Source organism: Serinus canaria, chromosome 1 (assembly GCF_022539315.1).
Source record: "Serinus canaria isolate serCan28SL12 chromosome 1, serCan2020, whole genome shotgun sequence".
Lineage (NCBI taxonomy): Eukaryota > Metazoa > Chordata > Aves > Passeriformes > Fringillidae > Serinus > Serinus canaria.
Window position 1 is genome coordinate 87,444,967 of NC_066313.1, and position 27,889 is coordinate 87,472,855.

The following is a 27,889-nucleotide window of genomic DNA, read 5'->3' on the forward strand; positions in this document are numbered from 1 at the left end:
GCAAAGCCTCCTGGATAAGCAAACAGGCCCTGCAACCAGCCAAGTGCAGGTATCACTGTGACAACTTGTGCCACTTTCAGCAAACAAAACAAATTCTTACAAAAGGATTCACACAGTTTCTGCAAATACTTTGTGTCTGTGTGAGCAGTCTGTTTTCCTCTGTTTCTTCTTTCTGATCAGCCTTAGGGATGATTTTGGGACTGGTTTTATTTTCTTGCCCTCTGTTTATTCATTTTGCTATCCACTTCTTCAGCTGAAACAGGGCTTTTGATGATAATGATGGTAACAACAGCAGAGTTGAATGTGGTGATTTTTTTTTTTTTGTGCTGTTAAGATTTTGCTTCCTGGAAAAAATTGCTATTGATTGTTCATCAAGTTATCTGCTGCAACCCATTATTTATACCCACTCCAGTTCAGACTTTTGGGAGAGAATTACATGGCTGATGATGTGAAGCGCTCTGTATATGGAATGTTATTTTTTGATTGCTAAGCTTCCTATAAGAAAAGCTGTTATTGACTTCCTAATTCTTGTGGGTTTTGCTAAGAATCAAAAATTCCTAAAGCTATTCTCAATTAAATGAATATCTGTTTACTTAAAATAGAAAGCATATAAAAGAAAAAGTGTGTTCTCACCCTGTCTGCACACACTGATCACCTCTAGCTGTAACATTTCATGATTACCATCACATAGTTATAAGCCCATAAACAGAGTCCATGTACTCTAAGTTTGCACATTACAGAACAAGCATCAACACCTGTTGATATCATAGCTCCTTTCACCCTTGCATGTGTGGAAACATCCAAAACATCCATCTAGCCTAAAATTTTCTCAAGCCCCCTGAAAGTGATGAACAGTAGTGGCTATTCTCTGTTCAGATGATTGGTAGACCAAGGACTACTAACCAGGTGTACTGAGTAGTGTGGTGTAGCAACTTGTCAGCAACTTGTGGCCCATCAGTGAGCCACAAGTGTTTTGCAGGGTTTATGATGACTTTTTGGCCTGGAAATGTGTGCTTCAGGGCAAGGTCATTCATACTGAACACAAGAAACCCTGAGCCAAACCAGTGCACACTGAAAGTACAGCCTCCCCAGATCTCTCCATGGACACTCTTCCCTTCCAGTACAGGAAGCAACTGCTTTGTTTCTGATTTTTGTACACTATTCATAATAAATAAAGTGCAGCAATTTTTTCCTCTGAAGCTAGGCTCTCCAAAAACCTGCAGTCTTCTCATCCTGCTGCTCAGCATGTTCCCACTACTTCAGATTCTACTCACAGCAGTAATGGCCGCTTATTTTTTTTCAGCAAGAGCCTATGCAAATGTCATGTCTTAAAAACACACTGCAGGCAGTTCACAGACAATCACATTAACTGAAAATATAAATTACATTGAGAGAACTGATTTATTCATTCTGATTGTCTAAGTATCACCCAGCACTGTGCTTCTTAATCTCTTTTTATCTCTTTTAATTAGAAGGACGATGGATATTTATGAAAATTGTACCAAAGGCCATCTTGCTGTCTCTGTAGCTTTCATTTACACCAAATGGAAATTAGATTTACTTTTTAAAGGTCATAGGTTGCCTACAGTTGCTATCTTACTTGTATAAGAGTCCATGTATGGAAACATGTAGAAAATTTTATTGGTTCAGTCAGGTTGCAGACTGCCTGACAATGTCTCATACAGTTTATTAAATATCAACACATGGCCTTCAAAGGCATGAATAAAAATTATTTATTGGTTCAAATTATTTGTGAAAAGAATACAGGCACAGAGGTCTGGCACATACCAGCAAGACTATGAGAAAAAACAAATGGTTGGAACATAAAGTATGCATATAGGCACAAGCAACAGTCAACATCTTAATTTGGGGATGACAGGAATTAGGACATGGCAAAAGGATGTCAGTTGTCCCTGGTTTTTGGAATCAGCTGCAAAGGTTCATGATCAAATGCACCCTTTTCTTGACCACTCCCATCTCATCAGGTTGAATCTAGTCCCACCATTGCAAAAGGGATCTTTTGGGTTGGCTGGAGAAGTGCTTTGGTTTTACTCCAAAAGCACCATGAAAATTCTAGTTTTTTACTTACTCCCTTTGGAGATAAAAGGAATAGATCTCTTCCAGGTATTACTACTCAGAGCTAGAAACGTATCTAAAGCCTTAGAGGGAAATTAGGTGTATTTTTCTTTGCCAGCTCTCTCTTTAATGCCTGTTCAATGTTACTTCTAAAGCTGACTTTGCCCAAGCCACAAGGCTTAACTTTCTATGCCTGGGAAATTCTGTATTTCAATAAGTTTTGTAACTGAAAAAGTATTACTAAAGGCCTTTTTATTTTTCTGCCTAATAATTCCCTCCAGAAAACTTGTGCATTTAAAAACTTTATGTTAGCTTGAACTCAGTGTGATTTTTATGCTTCTTGGAGGAGAATCTCTTCAGCTCTACAATACCTATTCATTAGGGGACACATTTTCCTCCACACTGACAACACATTAAATTTATTGGAAGCCACACATTTCAGAGAAAACTGACATGATAAATCTGACAGTGCTGCTGCCCTTTCTGAGAATGTAGATTTTTTTGTTGTTGTTTTTGCTTATAAGCTCTGTTATTTTATAAAAAGTATCCAGGGAAAAAAGGCTATTACTGTATTTTAACCCATTACATTTCCAGAAACTGAAATCTGGTTTCATGCTTTCCTGAAAGAATAAGAGTCACAGAATAATCTTCCCAGCTGGGCTGGCCTTCAGCAATGAACTTGGCTGACCTTAAAAGAAAAGCAAAATTGCATTATGTCAGACAGAGTCCAGATGCCCTGCGTTTTTCCACAATAGCTCTTCCATATAGAAGCTTAAGGACATGAGGCTGTTAAAGGAATTCCTAAAGACGTATGATCCTAGGTAAAACCTTAAAATACAGAGGAGGATTGAACCCATTGTAATTTTTTTTTAAGCATAGCTTTTGCTCATTTGGTATTGCTATAGTTCATCTTAAATTGCTACCATTAATTTAGTGAATTAGTCATCAACTATTTACAGCTTGACACAGAAGCATTTGTCATAAACATCAGAAGAAGAGAAGAAAAATAGCTTTTCCTAATACTATTGTGTATTTAATTTTACCATATAATGTGACTGAAGTCATTAGTCACTGATGTATTTCTTTCTGGAAAGGGCAAAAGATCAGTTAAAGAGTTGTCCAACAAAATCATAAAGTATACATATTTTCTGCTGCATAACACAAGCTGACAGGAGATACTGTCTTGCATCCTGAATCTGTAAATCTTATCAGAAGACCAGAAAAAGCTGCTTCCTCTAATAAGGTCCTTTTCCCTCTCTTCTGCCTTGTCTTCGCTGGGATGAACTTTCCCAGGTCTCTCAGTCTCTCATCATAGAAATGAGGGTGCAATCCTTTAAACCACTTTTTGACACTTGGATGGACTAATTTCAGTATGGTCATGTCTCTCTCGTACTGGAGACAGCTCTCACTAGTGCTAAGGATGTCCTCTCTCACCTACTGGCCATGCTCTTCCTAAAGCAGCCCAGGGTCCCATCAGCTTTCATTGCCACAAGGGCACATTGCTGGATCACAGCCAACTTCTCTGCCCTGCAGGAGTTCCAGGTCCTCCTCTGCAAAACTGGTATTTTAGGCAAATGTACATGACTGTCTACTGTGCACCTTTTCCCTCCACACATACATGAAAACCAACACAGAAACAGGAGGAAAATTGGCACAGGAGGCATAGGATTCTCATAATACTCACAAATCTAGTAGGTGCTTTAGATCACACACATTTTTCATTCCCTTCACTGTGGAAAAAACACAAAATAAGTGGTTTCTCGTACATACATTTTATTAGGACCCAAGCTCAGCACCTGTGGGTAGAGCTGGATGGGGCTCTTTCATCTCTCAGTAAGTCATTTACGATGAGGCATGAGTGGTAATTTGCTATCTTAAATAAACATGTAGCTGAGTGATGACTGTGGAAAAAGGGTATGCAAGTTACAGTTTGCCTGGAGGGATTTAATTTCTCCACTGAACATTCTCATTCAGCATCTGAGCTCTGCAGCCTGGTGATTAATCTTCCTGAATACCAGACTGCTTGTAACAGGTTCTGGAGGTTCCTGTTTGGAGTGTGCAGCACTGCTAATTAGCAAATCCACAGAACGCCTGACATGTGTGGTCCTAAATGAGCCTAACTTATTAAGTATATTTATTAATGTCTTTTGCAGTCAGATACACAGAAATATTATGGGTAAAGCTATTGAATGCACCTAGGAAGAATAATTAATCTTGTAAACAAGCCAGCAGAGAGTGGGATATAAATCAAGGCATCTGCTACCTTATGTCACCTTAAGTGTAAATGAAGTTTTTGTTGTCTTTGGTTGAATGCTGTGTGATGTCTTAGCAAACCTCATCAGCATGTTCACAGCAATGTCCAGATACTATACAACAAAGAAGGAATTAATATCCATGTATATGAAGAAGTAAATGTTTCAATGATCAGGTGACTGGTTTTTACAGACAGATATTAAGAAAAAATAGTATTTTCTATCAAAATATAGCAATAAATCTTTGTCTTAGTATATGATGGATGTTCTGTATGTGGTATATAGAATCTGGCCATTGATGAACTGGATTTACCCCTGCTTTTAATCCAAAGAACTACATAAGGACTCCTCTATGCTACAGGGTATTAGAATGTCTCTGACTGAAGAAAAACATAGAAACAAATAAAAATATGGTTGATGTTATACCATTAACATATCATAAAGAGACGAGGCAGACAAGCATAATAATAAAAGTGTACAGAACATGAAAGACACAACTCTGAGTGTCTCCCTTATTGCACTGATGAATTTCAAGTTGGAACCAAGGAGACACTTTGGATTTCTTCTTATACAAACTTCCCAGAATAGACCCCTGACAAACCTTGAACTAGGTTCTGGTCAAGCTTCGAGGCATGCTCTGCTTCTGATGGAAGGCAATGTATTTCAGCTTTTATTTTCAGACAAAACCTTGGCTAGTTGAGGCCATGAAGGACTGAACTACTTGTCATAAGTGCAAGATGGCTGCTAATGACAGTGTTCATATTCGAGCTATATAAAAAATCCCACTGTGTTACTTTTCAGAAACACACTGAAAAGTCCCTGAATTCTCACTGCCAGTGTGACCATGAGCTTTGCTTTAACCTGCAAAGAGCATTTGCTCTCTGCTGAAATCTGAGAAGGATGTGGCTTTGAGCACAGAGGTTGTGAGTGCCACTCCTGCCCCTTGCAAGGAGATCATACAGCCCCATACCATTATTAAAAATACACTTGTTTACTTTGGATGTTTTAAACCAGTGAGCTTTCCTTGCACCCTGTGTGGGGACAGAGTCCCAGGAGACTACATGCTGCTCTGTGCTTCTTCTCACAGCAGCATTACTTAAGCTGTGTTCTTAAGCAGCTCATCATAATCTTATGGGCTGTGAATAATCTGAGACTAACTAGAGTTTCAAGTGTGATTTAGGTATTGCTTTCTGGGAAATTTCTCTTTACTTTTACTATCTGTCAAACCTCCTAAAATTTGTGGGTCTTTTTAATATAGTGAGCAGAAATAAATGTTATGCATTAATATTTTGTCTAGAAAACAAGACAGTTTTTATTACTACAGTCATGACCTACATTAAAAGTATTCAATAGTATGTGTGAAGTTCTTTTAAATTTTTGAAACGAATCTTCACAGAGTTAAACCATTATAAGAACCACTAGAATCTGCAGGTATTGGAAGAAAGAATAATTTGTTAGTCCAACTCAGCAGATGATTTCTAGAACTTTACAGGGACAGGACATACTTTCTCCTTCACAGCCTGAGCTACATCTTCTTAGTGAAATGCAATGACGAATTATCTGCTCAGTGTTCCCACAGCAAACTGTGTACATTGTCCACTGCATGTCCCTTTTGCAACTTAACAGTATCTGGAGGACCCAGTGTAAGTGCATTATTTGGTAAATGCCAATTTTTTTGTGATCTTTATATAGGAATGATGGCACCAAGCCGCTCACCTTCTTCCTTTTAAAGTACAAAAACTCCCTCAGGAAACACTAAGTGACAGAAACACTAGCCAGGACTGCTGCAAACATTTTGAGTGGTCTGCATTTCCTTTCCATTATCCTGGACCAACACCTTCAGCTCAGATATAAAGCTTTTCTCATCTAGGCTGCTCCTGTGTCCAGCTCCAGCAAATCATCTTGTCACATCATCAGCTTTCTGCCTGACCCCCCTGCTGGAGTCTCCCAACATGGATGAGCAGTCCCAGGAAAGTTCAATATGCCAAGCTCCTCTCAGCAGGGATGGGGGCTACAGAAGCCTGAGAGGCAGCAAAGATCTTGTCCCAGTTGCACCATGCAATGAGAAGTTTCTAGAAGTGCCTTCTTTTAGGAGCTGGATTGCACTGTGTCTCCAAACTTGACTTTGCCTTCTCCAATGTCAGTATTTCATTTTCTGTACTCTTCAGCCACTCTACATTTTGTTGGTGTCATGTCAATCTGAACAATAATCTCTTGAAGTGAGGACATAGCACACAAAGTTCACTGTGGGACTTGTCTTGAAGTCAGCCTCATTTATGTTTGATTTTAAAAGATGGCTTTCTACATTTTTAACAAACTCTGTGTTACAAGTTGAAGGTTAGACCCACAGTACAAGTTTAAGCACTTCTAACTAGTGCAGTGTAGCTCAGAAGAACAAGGTCAGACATCCTGGCATCTTTAGATAACTAATGGGGAGAATTAGGCACAATTCCAAAGGGCAGTATGAAAATATCACAAGCCCAATACAAATAGCAGCCACAAAATTTTAGTTAATTAAAAGTTTAGCCTCCATCCTAGAGATTAGGCATGGGACCTTTCAGTCTTGACTGAGGTACCCTCTCCTAGCAGAAAGTACCTTGAGATGCTCTCAGGAAGAAGATTTAGGTCTTGAACTGTGTTAAAATACATGTTTCTCAAGATTAGGTCCTCCTCCTATAACTATACAATGTTCTGAATAAGAAAAACATCCATTAATTCCCTGCAGCTCAGCAGCCAAGACCAGAGCTTTCAAGGCTGAGAAGAGAAATGTAAATATCTTACTTTGTAGCCTGCAGATTATAACATTAACCTGAAGGATGGAAGGCTTGGGCTCTGGTTTGCAGGGTGACTAATTCCTAGTGGTCTTGCCAAGTAATCTCAGAGTGTCTGGACTATACACATCTTGTAGGGCAGAGCAGATTAAAATGAAGTGTTCTCTGAATCTTCACAACACCAGCAGGAAAGTTCTCTGCAACTCTAAGCAGCACCCGATGCTCTGAAAATACCTTAGAATTCAACAATATCCCACTGAGGAAAAGTAAACTTCATCATTATGGTGCAAATATTATGGTGTGTTGCTAAGGCTGCATTTTATATCTCTTTACCAAAGCAGTGCTGCAATAGGCTTTACAAACTGAAGTACTTGCTTGAAATATTACATAAAAAATTAAATATCTATATTACTTTCACACTTATCAGATGTAGGGAGAAAGATGTATATTTGGACAGTGGCAATTTATTATACTGCCAAGTCAGAAAACCTAAAATTAGAAAGCAATAACTGGCTTTCACAGTAGCTCCAAAACTCTTGAGTTAAATTAGTCCTCAATAAAGTCTGTTGCATTCTTTTGGTAAACAGGATTGCAGAACTTTTCTGCTTAAATTACAGCCTCCTTATTTGATAAAGCTTCGGCAAAAGCACTTAAAAAATTAAAAACAAAGAAACAAAAAAAAAAGCACTATACTGTCAAAAGACCTGATATTCTCTTTGTTTGCAACTGCAATGAATGGCTGCTTCCTGTGTAGGCTGTAGAACATGTTTTAAATTACCTCTACAGAGGATAATAAAGCAGCATTTTTCAGTATAAGTAAATTTACATTAATTCAAAACCACAAAAATAATGATGAATATTGCTTTCCTTTTCCCTGCAACCATCATTGATTTTTGATGTGGATATTAGCAGCATCATGCAGGGCGCTCTTTTATCTTCTTCTGTCTGGCTTTGCAAAAGCATTAGCACTCCTTAGATCTCCTCTTCATTCCATTGCATTCTTCTCTAAGGCAACAAAATGGCCTATAAAATGTTTTGAAAGTTAATTTTGAGCCAGTACCAGAATGGCTCTTAAAAGCAAGCCTTTCCTATAAAATCCTGCTTCCAGCTACAATTTGCTGAGGTCTAATGGCCATCTGGCAATTAGACCCTCTATAGCCACATAAGAAAAAAAGCAGATATATAAAGAACTCTCAGTATTTCTATATCTCAGCTAGAAAAAGCTCCAATTCAAAACGTAGCTCTCCAAGCATATGCCAAAGAATGGAGAGGACAGGTCAGAGGGCCAGTTGTTTGCGTCACCATAGGTTGCACTAGACAGAATGCATTAAGAATATTTATGAGTTGGATGAGCAGAGTTGCCTGTAATGCAATTGCAGCTCATTTAATTGAAAAAAGGGAATGAAAAATGCTTACCTCAACATGTCTGCTTAAGCCGTCATCTGATTTACTCCATTTGTATCAATACAGGAAGTCAAAGAGGCAAATTGAATTTATGGACCAGTGGAAGATAAACCAATTTTCTCTGGAGAAACCCAAGTATCATAGCTCATACCTAAGTCTCCTCTTCTGTTTTCACATCAGTCATCGTACACAGCATTTTTACACAGCAGTAAACCAATTTAAATGATCCATACATGCCAGCTTTTGTACTGCTCACACGCCATCCCTCCAGTGCAAATTTGCTCATTTTAGGGCTGCTGAAGTGGCAGAACACACCATGCCCAGGGTGAGGGTCCTGGCACAGACATCCCCACTCCCCTCAGGCCTTGTCAGCTTCATTAGGGAAGTGCTAAGATGCTGGAACCTCCTGATCCCCTCTTCTCATGTAAGTCTGTTCACTTGCAAAGTGGTGCCCAGCTGCCAGGACTCAAAAGTGCTCCCAGCCACTTCTTCCTACCAATTTAATGACAGTCTTGCCCTGCCACCAGCCCAAGTCCTTTTGTTATGGTTGACATGAACACGTGTGCCTTTCAAGGCTACTTGCTCTAAGCAGCTTTTTCAAATATCTCAGTTAATTCCAACTGAAAAGCAACAGTGTGTCAAGTACAAAGCTTTAATGTAAATAGGTGTGTATTTGAAAATACAGCTGACATGGCACAAGTTTTTCTAGACTTGGTATTTCTCTGACAGAAAAGGCCAGACTTATCAGAACTGAAATGTCCTAGGAAATATGTTGACAAAACATTCAACTGACTGAAGACTGCTCCCATGGAAATCTGCTCTGTCACTGACCCGTGAGACTGCCCCTCTTTTGTCCCCTCATCTCTGCAATGACCAACATGGTGGGGAGTCAGGGAGCCAGGAATGAAGCAGCAAGTACCTCCAGAGTAAAGGACTTCCATTTCTAGGGAGCCTATAAAGGGAGTGTTGCTTTTTGAAAGACAAGATTTCACAGGGCTGATAGGATTCTAACCCAGGACCTTCCTAACCGCAGAAGCTTCTTCCCTTTTGAGTCAGATTCAGGGAACTTTGGAGTGCTCAGGTTCTACTACATTTACTGAAAGCATGACCTTCTCTGGTGCATCTTCCCACGCTCTTCAGTATAAATTGTCTCATAGAAGGCTTTTGGCTGAAATCCTCCACTATCTGAAAAAAATGGACCCAGACAACAAGCTACCTCCTCTGAGGGCAGGGAAGATTGTCTTGATGACAAGGTCATCAAACAGGCACCTGTTGTAACCAAAACAAAAGTAATCGTGAAGTTGTCTCAAGGACTGGAAAACCTACAAGATCCAGGCTATTTCCCCTTGTTTTGGCCTCTTTTCCCTAGAAAGAGAAATAATGCAAGGATAACGAGCAGCAGAGTGCACTGAAACTCAGATGTTAGTGGGAAGGACATCCGTGAACCTGGGCCAGTCCCTTGTGTTTTCACTCTTGGAAGGAGTTGCTAAAGCAGAGCGTGGGCCAAGTTCCCTAAGAGCTGCTTGGAAGTTAGAAAAGCCTAATTTGACAAGGTCACTACAACACAGACTGACGTAAGTTACTTTGCAGATCTAGTGTAGACTTTCTAACTGGGGTTCAGATGACCTTTGGCTGCCAGGTGACATTCTGTTCTTAGGATTCAGATTCCATGCTGCCTGTGTCTGAAGTCAGACAGAGTGAATCCCACTCACAGTGCTGAGGACTTCAGTATGCATTTCCAAACACATTAAAAGTGGTTTTTTTTCCCACATGAACATAAGATCATTTTATATCCTTGGTATATCTTGGAAGAGTTCCACCACAGTCATTATAGAGACATGATTACATGCAATGCTCATTCTCCATTTTTTTCTTAGTCAAGATCAGGCATGCAGGATGGTTATTTTCCTATTTGATGAAGTGCTTTCAGATCACTCTGGGAGGAGAGCTAGATGCCATCTCCTTGCCCTCAGAGATTGTGCCTTCCTTCCCCACACCATGATGATACACAGAATCTTGAGCAGTGCAAGTCTGGTCAACAATGGCCACAGTTTGGAAAATGTGTACTTGTGCACTCAATTCTAATTCTTTAACCAAAAACCAGCAAATTGCAAAGGGCACATGATTATTTTTGGTGCTCACAGCTTAGTTCCAGGATAAATTACTAAACCACCGAATTTTACTATCATCAAAACATAAGCTTACAAATGGCAAAAAAGTGCTAATACACATGGTTTTCTGAAGCTCGTGATTAATGCTGAAGCAGAAAAGCTCCAGGCTGATTTAAATTGGTCCTCATCTTGATAGACATTAAAAAAGAAGGGGCTTTCTTTTCTGATTTTTTTTTTTTGAGGGGGTGGTAGTATAATTTTATAAAGTTTTAATTCAATAACTAGAACTGCTAAACTCAGCGGGAGAAATAACATGTGACAAGTAGAAGCTAGAGAAAAGCCATCAAGGCTGTAGCTGTATCATTTATAAACACAACACAGCCTTGGGACTGTGTATGTTTTAAGAGGGTGACCTCAGAAACTAGACTTATATAGAATTAACAAGCAAGCAAGTATAATCTATTGTTTATGACAGGTAACAAATAGACAGCCTTGGCAACAGAGTTATTTACCGTGGACTATGGATAGCGCAGGAAACACCACCAACAATAAACGATTTCCCACTTCAAACAGAGCTGTCCACAACCCTAATGTGAAAGGATCACATTTGAAAACAGGTAATGTGACTCTGTCTCTATGGTCCTTCTTTTCAGGCCACTTAGCAACTGATGATCAAGCTTACTAATTCAAAATTATAGTCTCTCCACTCTTTCTCCATTGCCATCAAAGTACAGATCTGGACTTCAATTATCTTATTCTTCTGTCTTTATGTTTGGATTCATCATTTGTGAAATTCAAGATTGGCAGGGAAAAATACCAACACTCCTTCTGTATCATAAGCAGAGATACATAAACTCCTGTTCTTCTGTGACAGCCATTTCCTTTTAGGAGATCCCATAGCTGTCCCCTGTTTGAGGGCTCCTTTGCTTAGAGCTGCCACTGTAGTAGATCAGCCAAAATTTGTCCTTCCCATGTCCTTCTTTATGACATTCTTCATGAAACTGGTGGGTTTTATTTGCTATTCAACAGCTCCATAGACACTTTTCATGTTCTTTTTTGTAAGAAGTCCTGATCATGGGCAGCTGCTGGCTGCGGCTCTGTGTCAGGAGAACAGAGAGACAGTAGACCTGTAAAGAATTATTTTGTTCAACAAAACAACCCTTGAGAAAAAAAAGCAGTAAATTCCTGCTCTAGTCCCACAGATCCCCAGTGTATCCCAAGCATGCCAAAATAAGTGAGCAATACATACTGCTCTCACTCTGCAGAGCAATCAAGGTAGGGCTCTTGAACATCCGAGGACACAGCCACAGAGCAGATACACAGAGAACCATGAAAATTTCTAGCCAAGTTCAACTAAGTCCAGCAAGTTCTCAGTTGTGCTTCCTTCAAAGTAGGTTCAGTCACTACAGGAAAACTTAGTGACATGAACTGATAGATGGCAAATTAAATCAAAACCACAGCATCTTTCACAAATGCTGCCCTTGTTACCACTATAAAGTGCTCCCACTGAAAACAAATTCTCATTTTTCAATAGACTATGGCTTTTGTTCATTTTTGGGTTATATTTATAAGCAGTCTCAATATTTCTGAACAACTGCCAGTCCAAAATTTTCTTTTCCCTTCTATTTTGGTTGTGTAAGAGTATTTCATATGTTTGGCTCATTAACTTTATGCTGTCTTGGAAGTGAAGGCAAAAACTCTGCTTCAAGGCATAATTTGCATGTAGCTGACAGCAGCAATTCATCAGGTTCTTGGACTTTAATATATATAAGAATCTGGGCTTCAGTTTAATTTCTAAATCATTTAAATCTCCAAAGCTTTTTAAGACAGTATTTTCTAAAAAAACCCTTACTAGTTAAAATATTATAATTGTCAAGGTAACACTGCATTATGTAGGCTATAAACAGGGCTGTATGCATTTCAAATCATAAAAGCCTCATTGCCTAAGGTAACCTATGACAGAATATTATCTATAGATTCATACACATATTCACCCTTTGATATCAGACCTCAGATCTACCTGGGGGAAAGTCTGGGATTTCTCATTTGCAAGATATTCCTAAGAAGACAATTTAAAAATTCTATACTTTATGAACATTTAAAATTACATATGATGGTTTATTAAACTTGTACTATTACTTTGTATTTTATTTAAGCAACCTTTCTTTTCCAACAAGGTTGAAATCACCTCAAAGAGAATTAAAATTTCCAGATAGAACATTAAACATGCAAAAAAACCTAAACACCTGAATTGCTCTCTCAGATTACCTTAAGAGGGTTACCCTTGATTTTGATTCTGGTACATTTTAACTGTTCAGATCCAAATGCAGCCCAGAGCCAAAGTAGTAGGAATATGGACAACAGAGAACATCATCACCATCTAGATATTTCAAACAGAGACCTCTTTTTGACAGTGCTAGAAACTGTTTACTGCACAGCTGTCACAACTGCACTTGTGCTTTCATCCTGTACTGAAGAGGTGCTGATTGCCAACGTCCCAGTTCAGGCTTAATCCCATTTTGGCAGACTGATTTGGATCTCCCTCCACAGCTCAGCTCTGAAGCACCCCCACACCTTCCTCCTGTCAGCCCACCAGCACAAAACAAGTCTAGTAGGTTCAGATTTTGCCTGAGGTCAGTGGAGTTAAGGCCACTTTTTGTCTAAGAGTGGTTCTGGTTTCTCCAAAACTCAGAAATTTTACTTTGCTTGATTTTTATTTTTTTTTAAATACAGCTTATGCACTGAAGCCTAAAACTAGTGGGACCTTCATTCTTTATTTACCTGAAGTGGTTCAAAATCACATCAGCTATCAGGGAAGGTGTGTTGAAGCTGTGCCTCTGTGCTGTAGCCAGACTCTGACTCTGCACTAGCCAGGGCTGAGCGAGGACACTTAATGAGAAAGGGGGCAATCCTGAGCACCAGCCACAGCAACCAGTATCTATCTACCAAAGTCCACAAACTGTGTCTGGAGCAGGGACTGCACTCGGCTCTCTCTGCCTGCCTGCAGCACTCACCACCATACTACAGTGTTTTGTTCCTTCTCTTTTTCTCCTTTCAGCTGATTATTAAAGCACACACAGGCCCTTCTCCAGAGAGCAAGTTGAGAACATCCCCACACAAAACAGCCTCCTGGACATGGACATGGCACTTCTGGAAAGTTCCAACCTGCTACCAGCTCTACATAGGCTCAGCTGTGTTTGTAGTCAGGGGCTTTGGTCCTGGCCCACATTTGCAGTTACAAACAGGCCCCAGGACATTTCTGTTATTTCAACATACACAAGGCATATGCAAATGCATCATGGCAAATGACAATTATGCCAGTTAGCTGAGGTTCAGGATTGTGGTCTGAGATGCACAGTGTGTGTGGCCACGTCTGGACTGATTCTGCTAAGTTTTAAGAAAATTGTAATTCAAGTGTCGTTGTTAATCAAGCTTTCCCTTTAGAAATATGAAAACAGAAGAACTCAATCACATAATGAACACAGTTTGACAATCAGTGTTTTATTGATCATCTGATTTGACTGACAGATGCAAAAAAAAATTAGGCTGTCTGCTAGTTAATTCAATCCTTGACTGAATTTTGTGTTATGGTTTTTTTTCCCTTGTGAGGATATAAACAATGGATTTGTAATGGCCAGTTACAAGCCCCATGGTTAAAATTATTAATAGTCTCATATTTCACCTGTTGCTTTATTTTGTTTAAAGAAAATAATATAAATCACAAATAAGTTACTAATAAATTTCTGTTTGAAAGAAGCTGAAATTAATATTTGTAAAATTTTTATGTTCTGTAAGGCCTTTTTACTAAGCAATTAGAAAGACTGAAACCACTGATTTACATATTTTCATCAAACATACATTTAGACAATGTTTGCATCATTCTTACACATTAGTTTATTTTATGAAATCTAGAACAGGAATTTATCTGATCTTGCAGTTTATTCTTTACTTCAGTCTATAATCTGGAATGACATTAGTCTTCTTTGGTAATTTGCCTAAAAGGAAACAAACCAAACTTTCAGGAAATATTAGGACAGCTCTTTGGGAGGACAAAAGTAAAAAGAGATGGAGATGCACCTTAAGGCACCATAATTAGTTGCTGGTATGAAATTAATTAACATCTGGCTGGCTTGGGAACTACTGACATTATTGTGGTGTCATGTTACATGATCAGTAACAGAAGACAAATTTCTAGAAGAAAGAAGATCTGTTTTTCTGGGCCTGTTCCTACCAACTAGAAACATAGGAAGAAAACCACACAATGTATTTGTTGTCCTGTTGTCTGGTTTATACATATTTTTATCTTGGATGAGATCTACTTTTTTTTTTTTTCTTACTGTTTTTCTGAGCCTATAAAATCTCTTTAAAACAAACTAAATGACTCTGTAGTCATGTTTTTGTTTGCACTATACATTCCTATGCACATCCAATACCATTAATGCTATTAAAGTTTTCCTTGCTGCTCAAATCAGCAGTCATTGGATGTGTTTTCAGTGTTTTGAGGACCATGGTCTTGATTAACAATTAAGTTGTAAAAGCCAGCCTCGGTTTTTCTCAGTATATGCACTTTCCCCATATTTCAGCCCTCTTTCCAAGAGAGTTTCCCAAATTAGGCAGAAACAAATATTACTATATTGTACACTGTGCTAATTACTAGAATTGAATTGTCATTGTAAAAACTGTATTTGTTTAAAAAATTAATGCCATTTTTTTTCCCATGTCTCGCTCATTTGTGATTTATTTGTGCATTATTTGTGGTAATCTTCCAGGTGAAGCTTTCTCTGCTTGTTCATACACTAACCTATCAGAAGTCTAGACTCAGCAATGAAAACAAAAGAGCAAGAATGCTAACCTGATGGAAGGAGTCTGTTAATCACAGAAGCACACCTTTTTCTGTGTTACTGATTCAAATCAGTTCTTAAAGCCATCCAGATATTACAGTTTCAGAGGAGCACTAGAGTAGAAAACACTCCAGAGCATTTTAAGTCCAAGAGTTATTAAATCTAAAAGAGGTGGAGCCTTTATCAATACAATTAGTGTGGTTTTTTTAAACATGAACAGGGCAAACTCTGAACCATATCAAGCTGTGCTTGTGTATTCCTGTTTTTCCTTAAGTAGCTGCACTGTGATTATAAATTCATTCTAATTATGCTTTCTGCTTGGTGGCATGCCAAAAGGTCTCTTCTTCATCTACTCTGCAATGTTCCTTCTTCCTTCAGTTCTGCCTCAGTAGCTTCAGAACCTGCCATCTAGGTACACACACAGCAGCAGATGCACATAACTACACTCTTCACAAAGAAACTTCTGTCTCCAAGGCAAAAATAGAACAGATTGATGGGATCAGTATTAAACTGGTTCCCTCTAATGAGTTAAAGACTCCCATCTGTTCCATATACTAATGTGGTTGAAGTCTGCAAGGAGAAAAAAAGATCAATACAAATTTATGGGCTCTTCATAAGCATTAAATCAACAGCAGAAAAATGCAGGGTTGTGTGAAAGGGATGCTCATGATCCTCCACTGAGGCTTATAAAGCTAACTGAGCACAAAATTATGTAATTATGGTGTTAAATAAGACTTCTAGTGTAAAGTATCTAGAGGATAAATAAAAAAGATGCTTGCTACAGCTTTGACAAATAAAAAATCCTTTTCAAAAGGAAGTCTGCACCATCAGTCTGTTTAGTATCAGCTACCCCCTCACTCTCTCCCTTTCTGCTTTTCCAGTTTCTCATTTTAATCTTCAGCATTTCCAACTCCCCAACCTAATTCCCTGCCCCTGTGTGTTTCCCCAGATCTTTACTTCATTGAGGTATAATTTTTAGTACACAGAGTTAAAGGTTTGTTACTTTTTCCCTTTGGAGTTTTGGCTTCTTTCAAAGATGTTTTTAGAGTCCTAATGATTTATTGTGTCCTCCAGCTGGTCAGAGAGTCCTTTCCAAGCTGCAAAAATACAAATGGTATGTATAAAGTCTATTGACATGTAAAACAACAATATTAAATAGAAAAACTAAAAAAGGCTTCAGCTTCTGCTGAAGCCAGCCAAAATGTAGACAAGCAGTAATGCTGGCCCAGACTCCCCCCAAAAATTCAAGTCCTCAGTCTTTGCTGTTTCACCCAAGCCCAGGAGCTGTCCACCAGGCCTGGTGGTTGTCCCAGACACAGCCACAGAGCCACTTTCTCTTCACCCAGTGGATCTTGCAGAAGGTTTTTTGTGAAGTGGCCTGTTTCCAATAGGTGAAGAGTCAGTGATGCCATGACCTAGCCCAATCTTTTTAATCAGAATTTCTCTTAGGACATAGGATACATAGGTGTAAGCCTTCTCTGGCCTGAAGAGGAAATGCTCAAAAGGCAGAAATCCTCCCATCTGTTAGCAAATGCTTCAAGCACTGGCAATTTAATTAGAAAGAAACACCATCACTATTTCTTGTATGGTATAAAAAGAAAAAAATGGTAGTCATGGCAGAATTTTTTAAAATGTCTGGGAGAACATGCTATGAGTTTAATACAAAGGCTTATGAAATCAAACCCTTTGGAGGAATATAGGCAGAAAAAGACCCTTTTCCATCTCCCCAGAGGTCGGCTGTGAAGTCTCTTTCCTGCTGAGCCCAGGCAGCAATACTAATGTGAAGAATTTTCAGTCAGAACAGCAGCCATGGCAAGTCATTAGGTGGGGGAGTAGGACTTTCTGGATCTAAATGCCTTCTCAATCTCCCTCTACCCAGCAGAAAACAAGGCTTCTGTACTGCAATAGTCTTTCTTCTTTCTTGGTAATAAGTCAGAAGTATTTTTATGGATGTAGCTTCAAGTACTGCTCCTAGGTGTCAGGGGCATAAATAGAATTTTAAATCTTAATACTATAATTAGAATGTTTTCAGGAGTCAGTATTTTTTTTGCTTTTACAGAACTACATAATTCTCAATACAAAGGACTACTTCCCATGTTCAACAGATGTGAACAAAACCATTACGTTTTGGAGATCATGTAAGTTTAGAGAGGGGCTTTATTTTCTGTTTCTTAGTAAGATGCTGATAAACAGCACCAGCCTTTACTGTAGTCTAGTTAGCTTTGACACTGAAGAGTCACATAGAGATTAAAATCAACACTGAAAGCAAGCATCAACTGTGCATCTACAACGTGGAAGTTAAGGAAGGCAGCTTCTCCAACACAGAAAGAAAGCAGTGCTTATTGTCATTTTTTGCAGTTTGGTCAATTTTTTTTGTTGTTTTTTTGCTTACAGAGGTAGCAGAGTGGCTGTGGCTTGACTTGTAGCAACACTTTTTTTTCTCTTTGGGGCTTTTCAACTGAATGCATTTCTTTTCTCCTTGCCTGCTTTGCAAAAAAGTACTAGGGGCATTTATTTATTCTTCCAGGTTTTCAGATTGCAGAGAAAAAAATAACTGTATGTACAGCCCCCAGTGAGATCCCTGCGAGCAATCTGCATTACCTGCAGAGAAGTTGGAGCAGGAATTCAGAGACGGTGGAATAAGTATAACAAAACCTATAAGGTCATCAGAAAAACACTGCTGAAAAGTCTCGGTGTTCAGAAGGCTTTCATCCTTTCAGATGCTCAATGTGGGTGAGGTTCAGTCTGGCTAAGAATCACCATTACTTGTATGGCAATAACTTTATCACCATTTTCCAGGTGAAAAAGTTATTTCCATACAAGTATAAATATTATAAATAAATATTTCCACTAATACCCCATGGTTATAAAAAGTCTAATGTTTTTCTGCTGCTAAAAGACAGGGAGCAAATGAGTCCTGGTGAGCAGAGACAGAGGGAAGAGTGGAAAGTTTCCACATGCTGTTTTGAGCCATTACATGTGTCAGTATTTCCACTACGAGTAATGACTCAGAGCCAAAGGAGATAACTGCAAAACATATCATCAAAATCAAATTACAAGGTGAACATAATTTGTTTCTGGGTACGGACCTAATTTCTGCGTTCTGGTTTACTTGGAAGCTCTATGAATCAAGGCATTCAGACTCTGTATTGAGATTTATTTACAACCTTGAGTAAGTTTTGGTGTTTAGAGATCTCTGGCCAGGTTCAGAAGAGTTTGTCCATGTGTTTAATTAGCTCAATAAAACTTTGGGAACTGCTGTCGTTCTCCTTGCAACCATTGCACATCAGTTGTGACCAAGCTGTTCCCATAGCTAAGGTCCTCGGTCCCTGTTGCTCCAGATCTTCTCAGATGGGCCAAGATCTGAGCCAAGATTGTGAGTCAGGTTAGCAGGCTGCACACACCAACCCAGCAGAGAAGCTTTGAGTGCTGCATCCAAGCAGGCTATTCTTGAAAGCACCACAACTCATTCCAACCTGATTTGAAAGCACCACAACTCTTTCCAACCTGATTTAAAGGTCCTCCTCCTCCAGACTCTTTCATATGCATGCGTCTTCCTCCAGGACTTGTTGAGGTTTAGCAATGTTCCAACTCCTTTTGCTAGGTCTTGTCTCCCCATTACAATTACTGAATAATAACAGAGTCACAAGGTGCTAAACAAGATGGTTTGCATGCAAGCTCCAGGAGTGCTGCACAGACTAGCCCAAGCCATGGCTGCCCAGTTCTCTTGTGCCTCCACCTGTGCTTCCTCCCCACACCCCCTCACCAGAGCTGGACTAAGCCCTCTGCTTAGTCCAGTCTTTTCACTGCAGTTTGCTTCTTTTCCCCTTCCCAGTCTCAACTGGCAGCAATATTCATGTTCCTCATGAAGAGCAGAGGGGGTGAACAAGCAGGGTCATATAGGAATGTGTGTGAGAGGGGTGAGGGAGACAGCTAATGCAGATACAGCAGCTCCTGTGTGTGAGAGTCTGTCCAAAATATCCTTCAATTTGCCTCACAACTGTCATTGGGGACCACTGAAGAAAAGATCCCTCTGTCTAAAATCTCTGGATTTGTAGGAGAAAGTTACACAAAGGCCCTGAGGCTTGAGAGCCTTGCTAAGTTATTGTTTTCACAGGTGTGTTTTCTGCCTGCAACACTGAGCCCAATGAGAAGAAGGGGGCACTGTGCCCTTTTTGCAACAATAGTCTTGGAAGCTGTCCCACCTCTTGGCCTGGATGGACTTCTCCTGAGCTTTTGGCTGGTCCCCCACAGAAGACCCCTCTCGTTCATCTACAGCCACCGTGATAGACAAACTGAGATGACAGAAGCCTCCCCACCAGAGAAAAAACCTGAGACATGAAATCCCCATGTGAAAAGGTCTCACACACTTTCCAAGGACTGGGACTGAAGCCCCCAGCCAGGGGAAGTACACGGGGGGAGACAAGCTGACCAAAGCGAGATGGATGATTGCAGGTGCGGGCATTGGACCACAAAAAAATTGACCCTCACCCACTGAGATATGGACTGTGTGCAGCTGTTTTGCAAGTACCATTCTTTTTACAATAGATTCAGTTTTGAAATAATCCCTTCCCCCCATCGAAAAGGCGTATAGGTGGAGCCCAGATGGACTGCATCTCTGAGATCTCCCCAACGTAACAGGCGGATCCTCGACTGGACTGGACCTAAGGACTTCGTCTCTACGTTTGATAGCTATATTCCCCTCTTTCTCTCCCTCTCTCTCTTTCTCTATTTTTTTTCTCTCCCTTAATCCCTCCATCTCATTTTGCTGTGGTCATTCAATAAAGGTGCATTTGTTTTGATCATCACTGCAAACTCCCTTGTACCGTGTCAGTTTTTTTGCACTGAGATCAATCTAAGAACCGTCACAAAACCCGTTCATAGGGACACATTGTGACACTGTGCTTCAGGGGAGGGGGACAAACTCCTGCTGACATTCTGCTCCACCACAGAAGGGTGAAGCTTCCATAAGGTAATGGCTATGGCCCCTTTTGTCATCCAAATGAGATGGAGTGACAGAGCCCCAAAAGCGGGGGGAGGTTCATGTCCCAAGTCATATGTCTAAAAATGTGCAGATTCCTTGACTAGAAGGTCCAATGATATTGAGATATTAACCACTGTGTGATAATACCATTCTCAGCACAGTCAGCAATGCTGACAGTGTCCCTCTTCACTGAAACAGGACATCTTTGAATATCTCATCAGCCCTTGATTCAGAAGGAGCCATTGGTCTTTTAGTCTAAACCCTGGAACCAAAAGTTCACCTCCATACCCTGAACTCTGGCTGAATCTGAATCAACTATTTCAGAAATATGTCCAACTAGGTTTCTCAAAATTCTAGCAGTGGGGATTACACCACATCTACCTCGAATTGCTCCAGGAGATAGGCATATTCACCATTTAAAATATCTGCAACTTGTTTAAAGTTTTTTATTTGCCTAGCAAAAATCCCAGTCCTGAATTTTGTGCTGTTGCATTAAAGAGCTGTTGTTTTTCTGAAGCTTTGCCTACATGTAGGCAACAAGGAAATCACATCTGCAACTCAAATAATTTAGGCTAATTTGTTCAGATTTCTACCTGTTCTCCACCCTACAGCTTTGACTCTCAAAACTTTTTCAGCTTTTCAGAAAAATTCTCAAAATTAGGACCTCAGAGCTGAAGGGCTCCAGTGATGGCCTTGCCATGGCACAGACACCCTGCCTTTCCTCCTACCTGTTCCTTTGCTGATACCTCCCAAGGTCACATTAGCTTTTTGGCTAACTACCTCCATGGACATGCCTATCCTGCTTATTGTACCTTCCTTTTCCAACCTTGGCAGTGCCAGCATAACAGTGTCCTATCTCAAAAGTGGCAGCTACCTTCTTTGTTTCAAAATCCAGCCTTCAGTTGTCTTCAAAGGCCCAAAACCCAGATCAACCCCCATACAGAATAATTCAACCCATTCCATATGCCTAGCTTGTCCTTCTCTTTGTTTACTTACCCACTAGCTTGAGGGCACCTGCAAATTTTGCAAGGGATAATTTTCTGTTTTCTCCCAGCTGATTGATACAAGTATCAATACAGGTATCAATACAGGTATTAAAAATGCCTTTTATTTACTCACAAGGTGCACCTTTGATAAGAAAAAGCACATTTACAGGGAAGATTAGCAGGAAAAACTGCTGACATCTGCCTGTAATCCCAACCAGTTCAGTGCAAAGAGAGAGAACCAACACAGTTTAAAGTACATACTTTTGCTTTTACTCTGTACAGAAAAAGCGATTCAGACAACAAAACATTTTAAATTCCCAGTCCCTCCACCCACCATGCATAGCTCCTCTACCACAGTTCCTCATTCAGAAATAGCTTTTTTTCTTCATAAACTATGTATTCTTACTCTTTATTTAAGAGAGATACTCCAGTTTCCAAACAGCAACTCAATTCCATCTTCTTTAAACACAATGGAAACTTTCCAGATGGTGCATTAGATGCAGGATGAGATCCATGAGATCCTTACTCCTTATTGTAATTTTCCAAATGTGTATTTATAAAGTGTGTACTAAATTTCAAAACTGATTGTTTAAGCAGGACAATTTTGATCTCTCTAGTCCCAGACAGAGGTCCTGAGACTTTCAGAAGTTTAAAGCAGGAGAAATGAACAGGCAAATTCAAAGGCAGCTAATCTTTCTTTGTCATTTTTACTGTTGTGTTCTGTACACAGAAAGCTTGAAAAGCAGTTAATGAAATCAAACAGATCATCCCTGAAAGCAACAGGTGATTGCCACCATCCACTCCCAGAACACACAGCTAACTATGCTGACCATTGGCAGCCCAAAAGTGATTACCCAAAAGTGAACAGCCCTGGAAAAAAAAATCATCTTTCAGACTTCCACCCTCCACATTTGTTCATGGCACAAGCCAGCCTCTGTGAGGTTGTCCTGAAAGTAAAACAAAATCATGGCAATTATTCAGGCATGCTGATGCAGAAACACATGGTTCTTCCCTGAAGGGAGAAATCAGACTCCAATTGTACAAAATAAGCAAGTTGCTTCTCTCATGGGCTTGCAAAAAGAGAAACAGGGGGATCACAAGAAACCTCAGCAGATGTTCAGTGCCACTAAGGGATAATTCATGACACCCTTGGAGTATATTCTGCTAGGAGAATGTACTCGACACTACACAGCAGAATTACGGTACCCTACTATTCACCTGGAAAGAAATCAGCTAGTCCATCCAAAGCCAGCATGGTTATGTATTTTATTCCCCTGCCCTGAGCTGAAAATATTTTAAAAACTTACTTCCCCCCATCCAAATTTTGCATCGATATTCACAAATGACCTGGGAAAAAATATGAAAAATTATAGAAATGTTTTAATTAAATAAAATAGTGAAATGGATCTCTGCAGTGAGTGGCAGGGAAGTTAGAATGAAGACAGAGCACAAAAATTAGTAGAATACTGGAAAGCAGAATGAAATAATTATGATTAAGCAATGAAAAAGACTCCCTGTAGCACACACAATAATAAAACTATTTACAGATTACTAAAACAACGTTCCATGACCATAATTGAGAGTACCTATCATTTTGTGGATGCAAAATTTGGAATATCTGCAGCAAAACCTTCAGGGGGCAGAGTTCAATCTCTTTCTAGTTGAATGTGGTCTCAAAGTACAATATGTTTCTGTTATAAGCTGCTGGGAAAGCAAAACACACATTGCAAGTTTTTTTCCAAGAGAATGTTCCATTCATGATGGGTAGTTTTCTATTTTGAAATTCTCAATTTAAAGTAAATAATTAATTTACATTGTTTTATATTTCAGCTCTCCTGGCATTTATTATAGATTTGTATTTGGAGTGAAAAGTGGGGGTTGGGTTCATATAGTTTTATGCTTGTTACTTTACACAGGCTTCTCTCTGTGACACATGATAACTCTGATCTTCAGTAGGATTATTTTGCTATCATACCTGCGCCCAGAAGTGCTAAAAAACTGCCATGTTGTTTGTAAGAAAGATGGTTAAATCTACTCATGGCCCTACAGAGCAGGAGATCAAATTTATCCTCTGGAGTACAGTTGAGTTGCTAGGATCACCAGCTGTTCTAAACATAAAGCACATAGCTTCACCCTTGGCACACATTCCTCCATTTCTCCTAGAGATAATTTTCTTACAAATCAGAATGGGAATTGTGGGAACTCCATTTGTATATCAAGCATAGGATTCAGTCAGCCAACCTCATCTCCCTTGCTCAACTTTGAGAAATCACCAGTGATTAAGAACCATTTTTGCACAGAGGTGGGAGCAGCTGTTCACAATCTCACTCTGGAGCTACTCAGTTTTCAGCCAGAGTTTCTTTCTCAAAGGTATTATAGAAATTGCAAGTATCAGAGGTCTGAATGGGCACAGAGAAAAAAAAAATCATTAAGTAATTGTTTCATTTATTAATCTATCCTAGATGAGAATAGCAGTAAGCAGTTTGCTGCATTTTATATAGCTGAGACACTCTTCTCTCAATTGCTTTACTACAAACAGTTTGAAAGCATGTTAAAGAAAGAAATGCGTACTAACAGAGAAATGCTTTAATCAGAGATTGTGAAACAAAACAGAATGCCAAATGAACCAAGTCTTGTTCATCTGTAAGGGCTGCAGTTATGCCATTAGCTTTTCCTCACTAGAATTTGTTCAGGGCAATAGGGAGTTTCATGTAAAAAATCAATTGTTCAATCTTGCCCTATAAACATCAGGTGGCATAGCTGTCTACAGTGTTCTGGCAGATTCAGGACAAGATGGATGAGTCTTTCTTTGAAATTTGCTCTCTGATAGCAGAAAAATGACCAGAGGGTAGCATATTAAAAACAGCACAGTCCTTTAAAAAAAATCCTGTCTAGAACAATTAGAAAAGTCAAGTACATTGTTTACTTTTTCCTAATGCAAACCGATATCCACTCTCCAGTGTAATTTGTATTGTCCAAGCTCAAAGAGTTATCAAGTAAAGCAGCAACAAACACAACCTCCACAACAGAGATGAGGTGCCTCATAATAACATACCACCAAGGCAGGGCAGCTCTATGCAAGCAAATATCAACCCTCTGGCCTCCAAGGCAAGGGAGGCAACCCTGGCTCCTCCTAAGGGGCAGATCGTCATATGAGCAGGTATAGACTGCTGGGTAGAAAGAGAGATGATGGCATTGGCTTGAGTGTTTAAACACTGGCTATCTCTCCACTCTCACTGAAAGGTGGAAACCCCTGAAGAAGCCACAAACTGCTCTGGGGACGCTGTGAGAGCTCTGGACATCACATTGTCACAGAGGTTCCCTGTGTGACATCTTTCTATGCCAGTAACAAGGGGCAGGAAGCGTTAAGTCTCAGTTAAACTCACATGTAGATGGAAAAGTGGGAGATGACCCCAGCTCTAGCCATAGTCAAGCAGATGAAGTGTTCAGTACTGTGAGTGACTTACCAAATCTTCTCAAAGAGATATCATTTTTAAACTCTGACCCTTCCCTTGCAGCATCATGATAGGTGGTCCTCTGTCTGTTACACACTCATTGCCTAAGATGTGCTGTATAATTACTTCAGATTGATTTGTATACAGGTGATGGATTACAACTCTGTAGCCACTTTTCTCCCTCTGCTTCTATTTAATGTCTAAACACTTCATACAGTATGTTTCCAATTTAATTGAAAAGAGTTACTGTTGCTTAAACTTTATGGAACATTAGTACATCATTTAGGTGCAAACTGCAGATTTATTTATAAATGGCAGGCACAATGACAGATTTCTTCAGTCTATACAAAACTACAAGATATGACTCATGATTACGCCGTGGCTCATAGACATAAGAGAAATGTTTAAATGCCTTATCTTGTGCTCAGAAACGTGCTACAGTCATGGTGTTCAGTGCACCAGCCAGGTCATATACTTTGTAGCCAAACATGAGTATTGCAGAGTGCTTGAAACAACATCTGTACCCTCTTTTCACTCTGGGAAATCAAAAAGGAGTCTTCCAATAGAGCATTGCCCTACAGGCTATTGTATGCAGAGGTAAATCCAAAATAATGAACTTAGAAATTGCATATTTTAATTTCGCCATTGAATACTTCACAAAGATATTGCCCAAAATCTGTTGTGTCTCAAAACCATATGTGGTTTAGATGCCCATGGGAATTCTGTGTAGGGGATGAATAAGAAGTGGAAATTTGACCCTTTATGGAATGACATAGTGTAGCAGAGATGAGTCAGCCTGTAAGGAACTGGTACAACTCTGCATTCAAGGTCACCATAATGAAATTACAGTGTACATTTGAAGTAATCAGAAGGCCACTCCAATGTTCATTTGGCACAAGATACTCTCTTATCAAAAGAATCAAGCTTTGAGAGCTCAAAATAGACTTCTCACATTTCTGTGCAGCTTCAGTTTAATACTCTAAATTGCTCGTGCTTGCCCCACAATGGCAATGTAATCAAACAAATAAAGCTTATTCTCTAATGTAATTTATCCAAAAGAGTTCCATAACAACTCCTGCACTACAAGAGTATCCAAGTACATGGAGTATCTTCTGAACCTGCAGGTGACTTTGAGTCACTGTCTTGATGTCAAAAATAGAAGAAGGCAATTCATACTGACTTGTAAATTAGAGAAGAAATAGTACAAAAAGCATAATGCCTGTGTATCTGGAAGCCTTTTACCAAACATTATGAATATACATTTAACTGTATAGGGGAAGAAAATACTTATATGGCTGAAATTTTTTTTACAAAGAGGCAATTCAGTACTAAGTAACTTAAACCTAAATGTCTTTACTTCTCATGGTGCAAACACAGGAATTGTCATACCACTGTCACTGATGGGATAAGAGGCAGAAAAGGCCTTGACACTGTGAAACCCTGCTCAGTCATAGCTAAAACATCCTTTTTGTTATCAACACTGCTTCCAGGTGAAAGCCAAAATACAGCCTCTTTGTAGCTACTATGAAGAAAATTAACTCTGCCCCAAGGAAAACCAACAGACATACACAGTTTGAAAAGTAGTCTTCTCTAGAGATTTTTGTTTCCTTCCATTTACAGGAGTCAGAGCTTCCTTGGGTAGTGAAGAGATACAGAAAAACCTGTACAGCTGAAATAAGTACACCAGCTGGCGAGCCTGGAGGTGTCCTGTAGACATTAACTGACATAGCAGGGGCAGTCACTATAAAAGTGCCTTCATTGTGAAGGCTACAACTGAAAAGGCAAATTCCCTCTTCAAGGGAATATAAATTTAGTAATGTTTGACTTCTGGTAGGAGAAGGTAGGAGTTCTGTGTGCAGATGTGGAAAGAATATGATTACTGTTACTTTAAAAAGCCATAATTTTTACTGAAGACCAGGTAGTTTTCAGGTGCATTTAAGCCTCAATTTAGCATTGCTTATCAGGTTGTTCCCCAGAATATATTTATATAAAGAAGTGGAGTTTGGGGTTTTTTTTAATGCATTAATGCTGCTTTGATTTTCCATGTTGGCACTTTATTTCAGCAAAATGGCACTTCATTTTCACTGATGTCTTTTTGTAAGGATGGCAATAAAACAAGGAAACAACTTGGTGTTGGATTTGAGACACAAATGTGTAGTATGTCTCAAATACACCCCCGCGACTTTTTTGTTTGGAGAAGAGACATCCTGGGGGGAACCCAACAGCAATTTTCCAATAGTTAAGAGAAGATAAGAGACAGATCCAGGTTCTTTAATGAAGGAATGTGGGAGAGCAACTGACAGTAGCCACTAATTGAAGCAGGGGAAGATCCAACTGGATATAAGGAAAAAAAAATACCATGGCTTTTCAAGCTTTCAGTCACTACAGAGAATACCAACCATGTTTGAATGCCCTGATGACAGAGAGGTCTTGAAATTCCCACATGAGAGGAGCTGTTTTCTGGCTCACCAGTACCTGAAAACCACATATTCCCTTTCTCCATCAGTGGAATTTCTCTTAGGAAGGTTCAAAATGCATCACAAGAATTTATTGTTATATATATAAATGTGTTGTGTCTTTTTTTCTGCTAAGAAGAAGAAGAAAACTACTGTTTCCACAATAAAATTATTCTTCCTTGAAAGGGAAAATCCCATAAAGTCTGCTCTGTAATCCAGGTAACTTGATGATAAAAATGCCTTCACTCCATGAGTAAATGTCTAAAGGAGAACAGCAGACTCTCTGCTGCTTTTATTGATTTTGGGCTTTGCTGTGTTCTGTCTAGTTTGTACACAGAGTCAGCTTTTCACTTTATCTTTTCTCTGTGCTAATCTAGTGGAAGACATTGTACAAATTAGAATTGAGATCCTTAAGATTAAGATTCATAGTTATGGGCTTTGTCAGTGTCTTTAAGTAATTTAATAAAGCAGTGTATCTGTCAGATTGATGGACATTGTTCAGATAAGTTCAGCTTCTGAAGATACACCAGACTAATTTCTCCAAGTGAAGACA